The sequence below is a fragment of the Scardinius erythrophthalmus genome, assembly GCF_964197995.2.
Source record: "Scardinius erythrophthalmus genome assembly, chromosome: 9".
Taxonomy (NCBI): domain Eukaryota; kingdom Metazoa; phylum Chordata; class Actinopteri; order Cypriniformes; family Leuciscidae; genus Scardinius; species Scardinius erythrophthalmus.
The window spans coordinates 39,174,739-39,189,682 of NC_138229.1; positions in this window are offsets into that span (position 1 = coordinate 39,174,739).

Here is a 14,944-nt window from a genome sequence, read left to right on the forward strand (position 1 = left end):
AGACAGACTGTCCAGGAACAACATTCCCCCGAGCGAATGGTCTCTACACCCACAAACAGTCCGGCTGTTGTGGGAGAGATTCGGCAGAGCGGAGGTGGACCTATTCGCGTCCCACGAAAACGCTCATTGCCCCGTGTTCTTTTCCAAGAGCGACAGCGCACTGTCTCAGAGGTGGCCGCGCTGCCCGCTATACGCTTTTCCCCCCGTCTCCCTCCTGCCACAGGTGTTAGAGCGGGTCAGGGAAACAAAATGCCCAGTACTGCTTGTAGCACCGTTCTGGAAGAACCAAGCATGGTTCCCAGTCCTGATGCAGTTAGCAGACATCGCTCCATGGCCAGTGCCATTGAGGAGAGATCTCCTCTCGCAGGCCGGGGGCTCGATTTGGCACCCACACCCGGAGCTATGGTCCCTTCATGTGTGGGCGCTCAACGGATACCCGTTGGTCTCGCAGAGGGAGTGATGAATACCATCACTCAGGCTAGAGCACCGTCGACTCGGCGGCTTTATGCCTCAAAGTGGTCGGTTTTCTCCGGCTGGTGTACAGCTCGAAACCTATCACCCCTCAATTGTGAGGTAACGGAGGTTCTCTCCTTCCTACAGGAGCTGTTGGATAAGGGCAGATCCCCTTCCACGCTCAAGGTTTATGTGGCGGCTATTTCAGCGTTCTCTGAGTCAACGCTGGGTCAGTCACTAGGAAGGAACGATTTAGTCATCCGCTTCCTCAGGGGGGCTAGGAGGCTGAATCCGCCCAGACCTCCTTCAGTCCCTATGTGGGACCTTTCTACGGTTTTGGCGGCCATGAAAGGTGCCCCTTTCGAGCCTATCCAGTCTATTAGCCTCAAACATTTGTCTTTCAAAACAGTGTTTTTGATGGCTCTCGCTTCAGTGAAGCACATAGGCGATCTGCACGCGCTCTCCGTGAGCCCAGCGTGCTTAGAGTTTGGCCCTAATGACTCTAAAGTCATACTCAAATCTAAGCATGGCTATGTGCCAAAATCCCTCAACACGCCGTTTCGGGCTCAGGTTATTTCCCTGTCTGCCCTACCGGAATCAAGTGAGGAAGGGGACTCGAGTTTTCTTTGCCCTGTTAGGGCTTTAAGAGCTTATATGTCCCGCTCTGCTGTCTTCAGACAGACAGAGCAGCTCTTTGTCTCGTTCAGCGGACGTTCCAAGGGAACGGCTGTTTCGAAACAGAGTCTATCCAGATGGATAGTTGACGCCATATCGCTGGCTTATACTGTCAAGGGCATCCAGTGCCCGTTGGGAGTTAGAGCGCACTCCACGAGAGGCGTTGCCTCCTCGTGGGCTTGGTCTAGCGGGATTTCCCTACAGGATATATGTACGGCGGCAGGCTGGGCCTCACCATCTACATTTATCAGGTTTTATAACCTAGAGGTTCCCGCCTTACAGGCTAAGCTTTTATTGGTGTAGTCGATTCAGCTGTCTAACTAGATCTCTGATATCGCAGGCGCAACGCGCTACCAACTGTCTTGGGCAGAACTGTGTAAGACCCACATTTCCCACATTAGTTCAGGCTCCCTACCCTGTCTATGTGATGTCATATTCGCGTCTGCGGACATGGCTATATAAGGGCGGAGGGAATCCCCTCTCGTCTCTAGACTCTCTCTGTGAGGTCATTTTAAGCCTGCGGACGCTACTGTATAGGGAATTAAGGTTTCCTCTCCCTTATTCCCTGACTCTGTGTGAGTCTATCTGGTGATTGTGCACTGTACGCCTGTGTCACAAGGACCATTCACTGTTCTTCAGAATAATGCATGGAGGTCGTTTAATGCCATTAAAGTATTTATTTTAAGTTCTCCCAAGCCAACAAAGTGCAGGGTGCTCACAGGTGCCAAGGCATGAAAAATTCAAAAAAAAAAAAAAAAAAACTTCAATATAAAAACACAAGAACCTTGTATCAGGTCTGTTCCTTCAATCAGAGTACTCAGCAGATACTGCATTCACTACCAACAGTCTTAGCCCTCCTGATCACTCAATTCTGTGAGAATTTAAACACCTGGGTACAACCATTTCTCAGCAATAATCACATGGGAAAGTAATTAAGACCATAAACATGTAATACATTCCAAGTAACCATAGTATGTGATCAAGTAACCAGTTCCTTCACCACACAAATTTAAATAACAGTACAAGCTTCAATAAATAAACTTCAATAGTAATTAGAGGAAATAAACATCAATAACATCAAACCAATTCCCCCTCTTTTCCCACCATACTTGGTATCTCCCATTCCCCATGATGCAACACAGTACAGGTATAAAAAGCATGAGAAAAGTCCATTCCAGTCTTTTACTCAAATCAAGATGGCCGCCACCATATATGCTGATCCATGCGATAATCAACAGTTTGTAGCAAACTTTAAATGTCCTCTGAGTTAGTGCTCAGGTGGCCAGTCTGAAACACAACAGTATAGTTGTAGGTATATATTTTTGTGGCTAATCCATCTCTCCTGTTGCTGGTACTTCAAGGTAAATAAAGAGTCTTTTACAAACCAAATGTGTGTACATGTGTTTGGTGAAAGGGCTAACAAGGGGTCACAAGAGCAGAGGGTAGCTCTGTGACACTTCTCCCTCCTTCTGCAGACGACTACTGTCGTCACAAGTGTCAAAGCTCCACCCCTCCATGAACCGGGGTCAAAGAACCCAGTTCAGTATGTACCTCCTCTGGAATTCGAGACAAAAAATCAGCTACCTTGTTCCTAGCTCCCGGACAGTATTTCACAGTGAACTGGTAGGGCTGTAGAGAAAGAGACCATCTCGTAATCCGGGCATTAGAGTCTTTCATGCGCTCCAGCCATTGCAGAGCTCGATGGTCGGTTTCTAACACAAAGGGTCTTCCCAGCAGATAGTACCGAAGTGAATCAGTGGCCCATTTAATGGCCAAGCACTCCTGCTCCACTGTCGAATAGCGCGTTTCTCGAGGGAAGAGTTTTCGACTCAAGAATGCCACTGGCCTGCGATCTCCATCCACTTCCTGCAGTAACACCGCCCCCAGTCCGACACCAGAGGCATCCGTCTGCAGGATAAAAGGTTTCTGGAAATCCGGGCTAAGCAGAACAGAGTCTCCACATACTGCCTCTCTTAAGTCCTGGAAAGCTTGCTCACCCTGCTCCGTCCAGACAACCTTGTTGGGCGCTGTGGCTCTAGTGAGATCTGTAAGCACAGAGGCCCTGGCAGAAAAGTTAGGTATAAACCTGCGATACCATCCCAACAAGCCCAGAAACGATCTCACCTGTTTCTTAGTTGTGGGGGGTTGGTAACTTCGAATGGCCTCTATCTTCTCCTGCTGTGGCCGAATGACTCCTCCTCCAATGACAAATCCCAAGTAGCTGATCTCTCTCTTGGCTATCGTACACTTCTTTGGGTTAATGGTAAGACCGGCTGCCTTAATCCTCCCCAGGACTTTCCGCAGATGTTGACAGTGTTCTTCCCAGGTTTCACTGAAGATGACCACGTCATCTAGATATGCTGCAGCAAACTCTCTTGTACCTTGCAGGATCTGGTCCATTAAACGTTGGAAAGTCGCTGGCGCCCCCTGCAGGCCAAAGGGCATAACCCTGAAATGGAATAGCCCAAATGGGGTTTTAAAAGCTGTCAGTTCCTTGGCTCTGGCAGTTAAAGGGACCTGCCAGTACCCCTTACATAAATCCACAGTGGATAGGTATTTGGCTCTGCCCAGTCTTTCCACCAATTCATCGATTTTTGGCATTGGATAAGGGTCTACCTTAGACAGGCTGTTCAATTGTCTGAAGTCAATGCAAAATCTAAGGGTTCCATCTTTCTTGGGGACTAGAACAATGGGGCTACACCACTCACTAAGGGATGGTTCAATCACACCCATGGACAGCATAATATCTAGTTCATCCTTAAGCACTGTGACCAGGCGTTCAGGAATTCGATAACTCTTCTGGCGGGCGGGAGTTGTCTCCTTCAGGATGACATCATGTAGTACCAGATTGGTACACCCAGGCTTCTCCTGGAACAGACTGGGATCCAACAGCTGCTTTACCTGGTCTCTTTGGGGTTGCTCTAGATGGGATATATCCACAGTTTGTTGGGTGGAGCTGGTTGGAAAGTACTGCTCTGTTGGTTCCTCTTCCTCCCCGACCACCCGAACGAAAAGTTGCACAGCCCCAGTCTCTTTCCTGTGGTGGAATTCTTTCAACAAATTAACATGGAAGTTTTGCTTTTTCTTACCCCGTTCTGGCATTGAGATCTCGTAGGTGACTCTACCAGTTTTCCGCAAAACCTCGTAGGGTCCATGCCACTTAGCTAGCAACTTGTTCTCATTGGTGGGTAGCAGCAGCAGCACTTTTTGGCCAGGCTCAAATGATCTCTCCCTTGCCCTCTTATCATACCAGACTTTCTGAGTTTTCTGGGATCTTTTTATGTTCTCCTGGGCTAATGAGGTCATCTCTTCCAGACGCTCCCTCATTTGGACCACGTACTGGACCACACTGCACATACCATCTTTGGGTCCCTCCCACTGCTCTTTCAGCAGGTCCAATGGTCCTCTCACCTGCCGGCCATATAAAAGTTCAAATGGGGAGAAACCTGTGGATGCTTGCGGCACCTCTCTGTAAGCAAACAACAGATAAGGTAACCATTGGTCCCAGTCAGACCCTGACTTGGAAACAAACTTGCGCAGCATGCTTTTGAGGGTTTGGTTGAAGCGTTAAACCAAGCCGTCAGTCTGGGGGTGGTACGGTGTGGTCTTAATGGCCCTGATTCCCAACAGTTGGTACACCTGTTTTAACAGCACAGACATAAAATTTGTACCCTGATCTGTTAAGATTTCGCCAGGAATCCCTACTCTGGAAAACAGCTGTACAAGACAGTTAGCTACTTGTCTAGCTTTGAGGGTTCTAAGGGGAAAAGCTTCTGGGTATTTGGTGGAATAATCACAGATTACTAAAATATACCGATTTCCATTCTTACTTCTTTCCAGAGGCCCCACTATATCCATTCCCAGGCGACTAAAGGGTGTGTCAATGACCGGCAATGGTAACAAATGTGCAGGTGCAACTCTCCTTCCAGATGTCATCTGACACTCTGTACAACTACGAATAAACTCTGTGATATCCGTATACATCTTAGGCCAACTGAACCGACTTGACAACCTGGCTAACGTCTTATGCTTGCCTAAGTGTCCTGACCACGGAACAGAGTGCGCCAGAGTCATAACGGTATGGCGCATTGATACCGGAACTACCAATGCTTCAACCTCCCCTTTCACCTGATAGAGGATACCTTTTTTCACAATGTACTTTTCGTCCATCAAACACGATCCAACCTCCTTTCTAACACCATCTACTACAGATACCTTCTGGAACCAGTCCTGCAAAGTAGGATCATTTTTCTGCATTTCAGCTATGTCTTCAGGGATTTGTATACTAAGAGGGCATTCTGGCAAAGGCAGCTCCTCAACCTGCTCTTTCACACTACCCTCAAACTTACGTTTACGCCTTTCCTTTTTAGATTTGCGTCTTTTCTCAACGGCTACCTCAAAGTCAACACCAGCAAAAGGCATCTCATTGAAATTGGCTATAGCACTCTGGGCTCGAGTTACTGCATAACAAGGCTGAACTTTGGGTACCAAATCACAAAGAATGGGAAGATCTCTCCCTAATACTACTGCATGAGGCAACTGAGACGCTACGGCCACCTGCAAGAAAAAAGTCTGCCCCTGCACTGTTAGGTAAATCTCTGCGATCGGATACTCCTTAACTTCTCCATGTACACAGCAAACTTTAATGGCATTCTGGGTAATATATTCATCTTCAGGAACCAAGCTGTCATGTACTAAAGCCTGAGTACTACCTGTATCCACTAAGGCCTTAGCCGACTGACCATTCACAAGTACTGGCGTCAATATGTCTGTGGGGCATGTCTGTCCTGACTCATGGGCCAAAGTATGTGGTAGGTAGGGGCAAGGAACATCACAGAAAGCAGAATGTTTAACTTTCCTGGATGGACAACTGGGCTTTGTATGTCCTATCTCCCCACAATAGTAACATCTAACTTCTTGCTTATTAGTTCTATCCCCTTGCTTTCCCACAAAACTCACTTTACCTTGGCCATGACCACCCTCACCCCCAGACTTACTTGGCCATCTTTGACTTCGACCTCCAAAGCTGTGGTGGGCCTCCCGGCGTGCGGCCATGTACGTCTCTGCAAGCTTGGCTGCTTCTTCTGCTGTAGCTGGATCATGCTCCTTAATCCACACTGCCATGTCAGGGCTTATCATTCGCATAAATTGCTCCAAGATAATAAGTTCGGACAATTGCTGAATAGTACACTTCTCTGGCTTCACCCATTTTGAGAAGAGATCCTTCAATCGCACATAAAGCTCACGGGGGTTCTCGTCTGGCAGAATCTCTGATGAGCGAAACCTTTGCCGGTAGATCTCTGCATTTATCTGATACTTTTTAAGTATCGCCTCCTTAACTTTATCATAGTCCTCCGCATCATTACCATCCATGGCGACATAGGCACCACGTGCCTTACCCGTTAACAGGGGAACAAGTCTGATTGCCCAATTGGCTTGAGGCCATCTGCACGCAGTGGCCATCCTTTCAAATGTTGTCAAGAACTGCTCGATGTCATCATCTCTTGTCAAGGGATGTAATCGTGGCTCGATGCTTCCTGATGACATCCCTTCTCCGGTTGGCACTGGGCTTGCAGCTGTAGACGCGGCCTGACCTTCCCTTTGGTCCCCTTCAGCCTGGATCTGGATCACCTGATGTTGTATTTGCTGAAATTGGTGCTGCATATTTCGCCAACGCTGGTCCTGCTTCACCATTACTTGCTCCATTCGATCATCACGGGCGGCTTGGGACTGCAGGAGAACTTTAACCAGGCCGGCCAGCTCTGAGACAATTCCCTCTGCCGGACCCGCTGCAAGAGTAGTTACTGCGTCACTCCTACTGGCAGCCACTGTTTCTTGTACCTCCGTAGAACTGGGCGGCTCCTGATCCATTCCCAACTGCGCCTCTGTGACCGCCACCCGGTCTTGTCTGGTCTTGGGTGGCATAACGATCCCACTTCTGACACCACTTGTCACAAGGACCATTCACTGTTCTTCAGAATAATGCATGGAGGTCGTTTAATGCCATTAAAGTATTTATTTTAAGTTCTCCCAAGCCAACAAAGTGCAGGGTGCTCACAGGTGCCAAGGCATGAAAAATTCAAAAAAGGAAAAAAAAAAACTTCAATATAAAAACACAAGAACCTTGTATCAGGTCTGTTCCTTCAATCAGAGTACTCAGCAGATACTGCATTCACTACCAACAGTCTTAGCCCTCCTGATCACTCAATTCTGTGAGAATTTAAACACCTGGGTACAACCATTTCTCAGCAATAATCACATGGGAAAGTAATTAAGACCATAAACATGTAATACATTCCAAGTAACCATAGTATGTGATCAAGTAACCAGTTCCTTCACCACACAAATTTAAATAACAGTACAAGCTTCAATAAATAAACTTCAATAGTAATTAGAGGAAATAAACATCAATAACATCAAACCAATTCCCCCTCTTTTCCCACCATACTTGGTATCTCCCATTCCCCATGATGCAACACAGTACAGGTATAAAAAGCATGAGAAAAGTCCATTCCAGTCTTTTACTCAAATCAAGATGGCCGCCACCATATATGCTGATCCATGCGATAATCAACAGTTTGTAGCAAACTTTAAATGTCCTCTGAGTTAGTGCTCAGGTGGCCAGTCTGAAACACAACAGTATAGTTGTAGGTATATATTTTTGTGGCTAATCCATCTCTCCTGTTGCTGGTACTTCAAGGTAAATAAAGAGTCTTTTACAAACCAAATGTGTGTACATGTGTTTGGTGAAAGGGCTAACAAGGGGTCACAAGAGCAGAGGGTAGCTCTGTGACAGCCTGGATTAGCTTCCGGTGATCGGTGTTTTTATCCCAGCACGCACAGCGTTTTACATGGGGTTCCCGTAGCGTTTTTACAAAACGCAGTACGAGAGGACTCTCGTAAGAGAACGTACTCGGTTACTAACGTAACCTCGGTTCTCTCTAGAAGAGGGAACGAGTACTGCGTTCTCTGCCATGCGTACGGTTCACTCTGGTTCGCTTCGGTGATCAAAATCAAGTGAATCAGCCTTTTCGAGCTCCTTTTATAGAGGTTAGCCACGCCCGTCTCGGCGGGAAATGGCTAGGAGGGCGCGAAGCGCCCTCATTGGCCTGACGTCACTTTAGGCCTCGCTCGATAGGCTTATGCAGTTGCCGCAGAGCAGCCAATGAGCGAGCAAGCCGTCTCGCCATAGCTGTCTACTGCTGCAACGCGCTTTACATATATGAAAATTAAAGGATAATTTTTTGCTTCAGTATTTCGTGAAAAGAGACTTTTCCCGTAGCGTTTTTACAAAACGCAGTACTCGTTCCCTCTTCTAGAGAGAACCGATGTTACGTTAGTAACCGAGTACGTTTTCTGTTACTCCGGCTATTTTCTCCACTGCCACAGCAGTGATGTTTCCTCTGCCCCCATAGGTTTTCTGTTACTCTGGCTAATTCTCCACTGCTTCAGCAGTGATGTTTCCTCTGCTCCCATAGATTTTCTGTTACTCCGGCTAATTCTCCACTGCCACAGCAGTGATGTTTCCTCTGCCCCCACAGGTTTTCTGTTACTCCGGCTATTTTCTCCACTGCCACAGCAGTGATGTCTCCTCTGCTCCCGCAGGAACTGTTTCTCTGGCTAATTGTCCACCGCTTCAGCAGTGATGTCTCCTCTGTTCCTGCAGGTTTTCTGTTACTCCGGCTAATTCTCCACTGCCACAGCACTGATGTCTCCTCTGCTCCCGCAGAAACTCTATTTCTCTGGCTAATTTTCTATACTGCTGTAACAAGGCTGTCTCCTCTGCTCCCGCAGGAGCCCTGTTTCTTTAGCTAATCTTGTTTACTGCCACTGCAGTGATGTCTCCTCTGCTCCCGCAGGAACTCTATTTCTCTGACTAATTTTCTATACTGCTGTAACAAGGCTGTCTCCTGCTCCCGCAAGAGCTCTGTTTCTCTGGCTAATTCTCTACTGCTACAGCAGTAAGGTTTTCCTTCGCTCTCATGGGTTTTCTGTTACTAGCTATTTTCTCCCCTGCCGCAGCAGCAATGTCTCCTCTGCTCCTGCAGGAACTGTTTCTCCGGCTAATTCTCTACTGCCACAGCAATGAGGTTCCTTTGCTCCCTCAGGATTTCTGTTACTCTAGCTACTTTCTCCCCTGCCGCAGTAGTGATGTCTCCTATGCTCCCGCAAGCTGTTTCTCTGGCTAATTCTCTACTGCCACAGCAGTGAGGTTTCCTTTGCTCCCACAGGATTTGTTACTCCAGTTCATTTTCTCTACTGCTAGCAGGGATGTGTCTGCTCCAGCAGGAGAACTGTTTCTCCGGCTAATCTCATCTTCTGCTTTCTCCATCCAGCGAGCTTTGGTCTCCCAGCGGACACTGCATGCATCCATTTTTCTCTCTTCTCTGTCCAGCGAGCATTGGTCTCCCAGCGGACACTGCATGCATCTGTTTTCTCTTCTCTGCAAGCATCGGTCTCACAGCGGAGGCAGTCCTTCCGTCCAACCTCATAGACTGCCCAAATAATTCCGAACGCGAATTCTTCTCGTCGATCGGCCACCTAAACCATGCTATACACATAATTCCGCAAGGCCGCCCTTTCATCACGCACCTCCTCGCCCTAAGTTTATGGATAACTTACTCTAATCAGTGGAATGGCTTAACCTTTTTCTTCGATTACATCTCTCTCCCCCTCGATTTAAGCCGTTGACAGCTCCTTCCAATCGTCGTCACGGCTTTCTCAGGGGGGAAAGTGGTCAACTAACAGAATCCTGGTCCATCGCGACAAACTAAACTATGCACTGCATCAACAAAGGTCGTTCTTACTCACCCGCGTTAATTGCCACTCAGATGCCTCATCTGGAACTCCGCTTGATTAGTTTGTATAACTGCCAAACACGTTCCAGGAGCACAAAATCAAATCGCTGACTCTCTCCCATTACTCTTTCCAGAAATTTAGGACGTTGGTGCCAGAAGCATAAAAAGCTTAATAGAGCTATCTAACCAGCATTCAGTTTTCAATAAATTAGTCTACGGTAAGCCTGCCCCCGCCATAAATAAATCTCAAACATCCCTGCTCATTAAAGGATTCAAGAACTTATCCCACTCGTCCGGATACCAGTCAATCTATTGCAATTGACATACTCACCAAACGTATTCCAACACTCTGTCTCGCATACCATTCCTCCAATTCCGTCTGCACACTGGAAGCACGCCTGTCCTACCTGTCTTCGGTTTTCTCCACCGCTCCGAATTGACTATCACATCTAACGTCGACTCAAATACCCATCCTTCAATCTCAGATTTACAGATCGTAGATATCGAAACCATATTTTCTTCATTAAACAAGTAGTAAACTGACCGAGCAAAAAGGTCACTTTGTTTATATTTTCAATCCGCCAACCCCCATCCAACTGTACCGCTCTCGTTTGATTTACTGCAGTATAAACGTTCAATGTTGAAATCCCTACTCGGCCCACATCAGAAGCGTTCAAAACCTACATCAGATCCAGCCGCTTCCACATCAAAACGCTCACCAAACCATAATTAAATCATTCATTTCCATCACCTGCTGCGCTCCATCCATTGTCACTCTCAGTACCAGTACCAAGTTCCAACCCACTTCCAGTATCATTTGGTTCGCTGCGTTCTAGCTCGATACAATAAACATCTACAATACAGCGTATTTTTTACAAACAATGGCAGGCTCCCCCGTTCGCACACGTAACGGCTCCTCGTTCAAGGGCCGGGCTCTGCCCCCCTTCCGAAGCGCTGATTGAGCCCTTTCTTTCGAATTGCAGTGAGAGTCTGCCCGTCTTAGTCGTCGTGGGACGGCCGCGCTCGTGTCGCTGTGTGGGCTCCCCATTCGTCGGGCCGCGAGGGTTCTGTTCCCATGTCCCAGCCCCCTTCGAAGCGCCGGTCGAGCCCCCCGACAGAGTCCAGCGGGCGCCCTCCCTTCCGCTGGCGAGGCCTACCCATCCGATGCCGTGAGCGTTGAATGGCTAAACTCTTTATCAAATCACACTCGTAAAAATCTTGCGTCATCGAGTTGAACCCGAATGGGCTTATCCGTCCGATGCCGTGAGCATCCAAGTTCCCGTCGGATGTCGCGAGAGCCCTCCCGGTCGAACAGTCAAGCTCGTTTTTTGTAAATACCTTCTCATGCCCTGCACTTTTGGGGGGATTAATTCCACATTTTACGATTGCTGTCCTGCGCTTACCTGGCTTTTATGGGGGGAGTACTCTGGGTCCGGGCCTAACTCCGAGCTCGGAGCCCTCCCCCCGGACAGCACGCCAAATATGCATAAACTTATTGTACTAATTATATGTAGATGTGAACTCGTGAAATGATGTTTTATTAACAAAGTTCGGGAGGAGCAGGTTCAGATAATTAACCAAATTATGCACAGCTGGAGATTAATCAGTAATCAACTCAATGACAGAGTATAAATTCACAGCAGACCTATCTCTGTTCATTGAAAGTTTGTCAGCATCCCTCCTCCACCCCATCTCCTCACTTACAGTTCCATCTACACTTACCAACTGGGGGGAGTACTCTGGGTCCGGGCCTAACTCCGAGCTCGGAGCCCTCCCCCCGGACAGCACGCCAAATACGCATAAACTTATTGTACTAATTATATGTAGATGTGAACTCGTGAATCAATATATCTCAGATTACACACCTTGGGTCTCAGCAGCAGAGTACTCACTTTCTTTTTCAAAGGGCGACCCTGCAGTTGTGGAATTACCCGAGAAGAGTAAAAAGAGAAAGAAGCACTGTGATGAAAGCGACCTCAATTCAGAATCATCTTTCTATGAATGTGTTGTAACAGCTTTAACTCTGTTACCTTAGAGGTTATATTTTTCCACACCATTAGAGGGCGCTAATCATCTTCATAGATGAGTATTTAGCCAGGTACTATACCTGAGGAAGAGGCAAGCATGTGGATAGAGGAAGCAATGGCTTCCTTGGGCTATTCTGTTTGGCTTTTTAAGGTCCTATGATTGAGGAATGTGTTTCCTTTTTGGTCAATCAGTAAGTAGAGTGTTTTTTTTCTCAATATTACCAAACCCAGAGTGTACATTTATTTAATGTATAACTATGATATGGAGTGTGTTGAGCATTGGGCTATTCATGCTAATTGTGAATGTGTCGTCTATTTAGATGGACCTTTTTATTCCTGTGCTTTCTTACATGGGTGAAAGTACTTGCTTCAACTAACTTTCTGCTTTATGGTTGGGTGTTTGGATTATGACGCCTGGCCGTTTAACGTGAGCACTAGAGGGTTTGGATTGCACTTGTGGAAGACAGGAGGACACTTTTCCTAGTTGCAACATTGGGACTATCAAGTTAAAAGTGTGGACTTTTGCAAGGACATTTCATCCATTACCAAGCTATGTCGGCTTCACCATCAGCTAAGTTTATTAATTCACTTTTCCAGTCAAGATTCCCAAACGCTTAACTTTTCTTGTTTGATGTCTGATGTAACTGAAGTTTTCCTGTTTTCTACCTTGTTTATTATTTTGTTTTGTTTGGTTTTTGTACCAGAGATTTTGGGTTGGTGAATACATTGTAAGCGTAAAGCTTGGGTCTGATTTTTCAGAAGTATTACTGAGTAAACCAGAGCAAACTAGTCTTTATCTTTACCTAAGTTAATATCAAGCCTTGCCATCTCTACTCTGATATATAACTCAAGTCCAAAAAAGGGTAAGGGTTATATAAATGGCGCCCGAACAGGGACTGGGAAGGCTTTAAGGTACTTGTTTGCCACTGATTGGTTTCAATTAAATCATGTCTAGTTCAAAGGCTTTCGAAGGGGATGTTCCTGTACCCGACCCGGAATTTTCAGCATCATCGTTTAGAGCACATCGAGAGCCATTAAAGGAGCTGATCAATACTTTTAGCGATTTATATATTTCAGATGAGGAAGATGGAGCAAATGTGGAAGATCCTGATGAAGTTTTTCAACTACCACCTCCTCCAACCCCGGAAGTCTATGAAGATCCTGAGACCACAGAACCAGAGTCTAACTCAACCATAATTAAGGAGCTTAGTAATCGCCTTGATGCTTTGGAAAGAAATGTCAGTAACCTTCAGCAACAGGAGAGAGAACAAATATCTGTACAGGATTGTGAGGAACGGTTGAGATCTACTGAAGAAAAAGTGTCATATCATGTTGATCGTGAATGTGGAAGGGTGAAAAAATACCTAGAGATGCTTGTGCAAGATCTGGGTAAATCTATGGTGGATTGTCTAAAAAGGCGGGACAAGCAGATAGACCGTAAACTACAGTTGTACCACCCGACAAGTTCAACCCCTCATCAATCTACGAGTAGACCTGTTATACACAAGCCTTCCAAAGACATTCATTCTCATGCCTACTGTACTGCTGATAATATATCAGGAAGCCAGTTTAATCCGCCAGTCAAGCTTGAATTCCCTAAATTCAGCAATCACCCCGAGGAAGACCCACTTGTTTTCATTGAACGCTGTGAGGAGTATTTTGCTGTCCGCCCATTAACAGATGAAGAAACGATAGCTTCCCTTACTGCTGTTTTGAGTCACACAGCCAAAGATTGGTGGACTGCGGAGAAGAAAAGAGTCCATGATTGGCAGCAGTTTAAAGAGTCTTTTCTTCAAGCCTTCTTAAATGAAGATTATGAGGTAGTGGCCATGAGAAAGCTCATGGAAAGGAGGCAAGGTGTAAATGAAAGTTTTAGAGACTACGCTTTCCATTACCGTGCCTTGTGTTTAAGGTGGAAAAAGGGAATGGCTGAAAAGGAGATGATTCAGGCCATATTGAGAAACTGCAACCCTCGGCTTGCCAGTCTTTTAAGAGGGAACCTGCAGTCAGTCCACGAACTGGTTCGGGTTGGAATGCAAGTTGAAAGAGACATTGGTGAGTCAAAGAAGTACTGGAGCATGATGAACGCTGATGAGCAGCGGAAGAAGAATGTCGTGAGTCAGGAGTCACAAAGAAGAAACACTCCATCCTATACTAGAGTTGTGCAAAACATTAAAGAGGATTTGCAATCTAATCCCAGAAATCTCACCAAACAGCTTAATATTCAAGGTAAACGGATAGCTGCACTTGTTGATACTGGAAGTACTTTATCTTTAATGCAAATGTCCCTTTGGAAGCAGTTGTGTAAGGAGGAAGTTTTGTTATCAAGCGGAGGGCAAACTTTTCTTCTGGCCAATGGCCACCATCAAGCTGCAGTAGGGAAAGTACTCTGGATAACAAAATTGCATGATGTTCCAGTGGAAGTTGAATTATACATAATGAACGATTCTGACCTGGCAGTACCTGTGATATTGGGAATGGACTTTTTGCTGAAGTCAGGAATGGTGATAGATTTTCAGCTTGTTCAGTATACATTACCCACAGACGGAGACGAGGTGGTTACTCATCCCTTTATCTGGCAGGATACTATTCCGACGACCCATACTGTCCATTTCTACCTTGCCTTGTCTTTACCGTCACGCAATGAAGAGGATCTTCAGGCTATCCATAGGCTGACTGCACAAGCAGACACTAGCATACAAGGGCAGATTCAATTGGAAGGTCTGATGTTGGGTTGGCCTACAGTTTGTACTCATGACATCGGTCATACAACATTGGTTAAACATCGAATCCTTACCACTGATGAGGTGCCTGTAAGGAAAAGAGCTTATCGAGTGTCAAAGGAGAAGCAAGCTTTCATTGATGAACAGGTAAAAGAGATGTTAGATAAACATATCGTACGTCCATCTACCTCATCTTGGGCTTCACCGGTAGTTGTGGTACCAAAGAAAGACGGGGGGACACGTTTTTGTGTGGACTATCGGGGTCTTA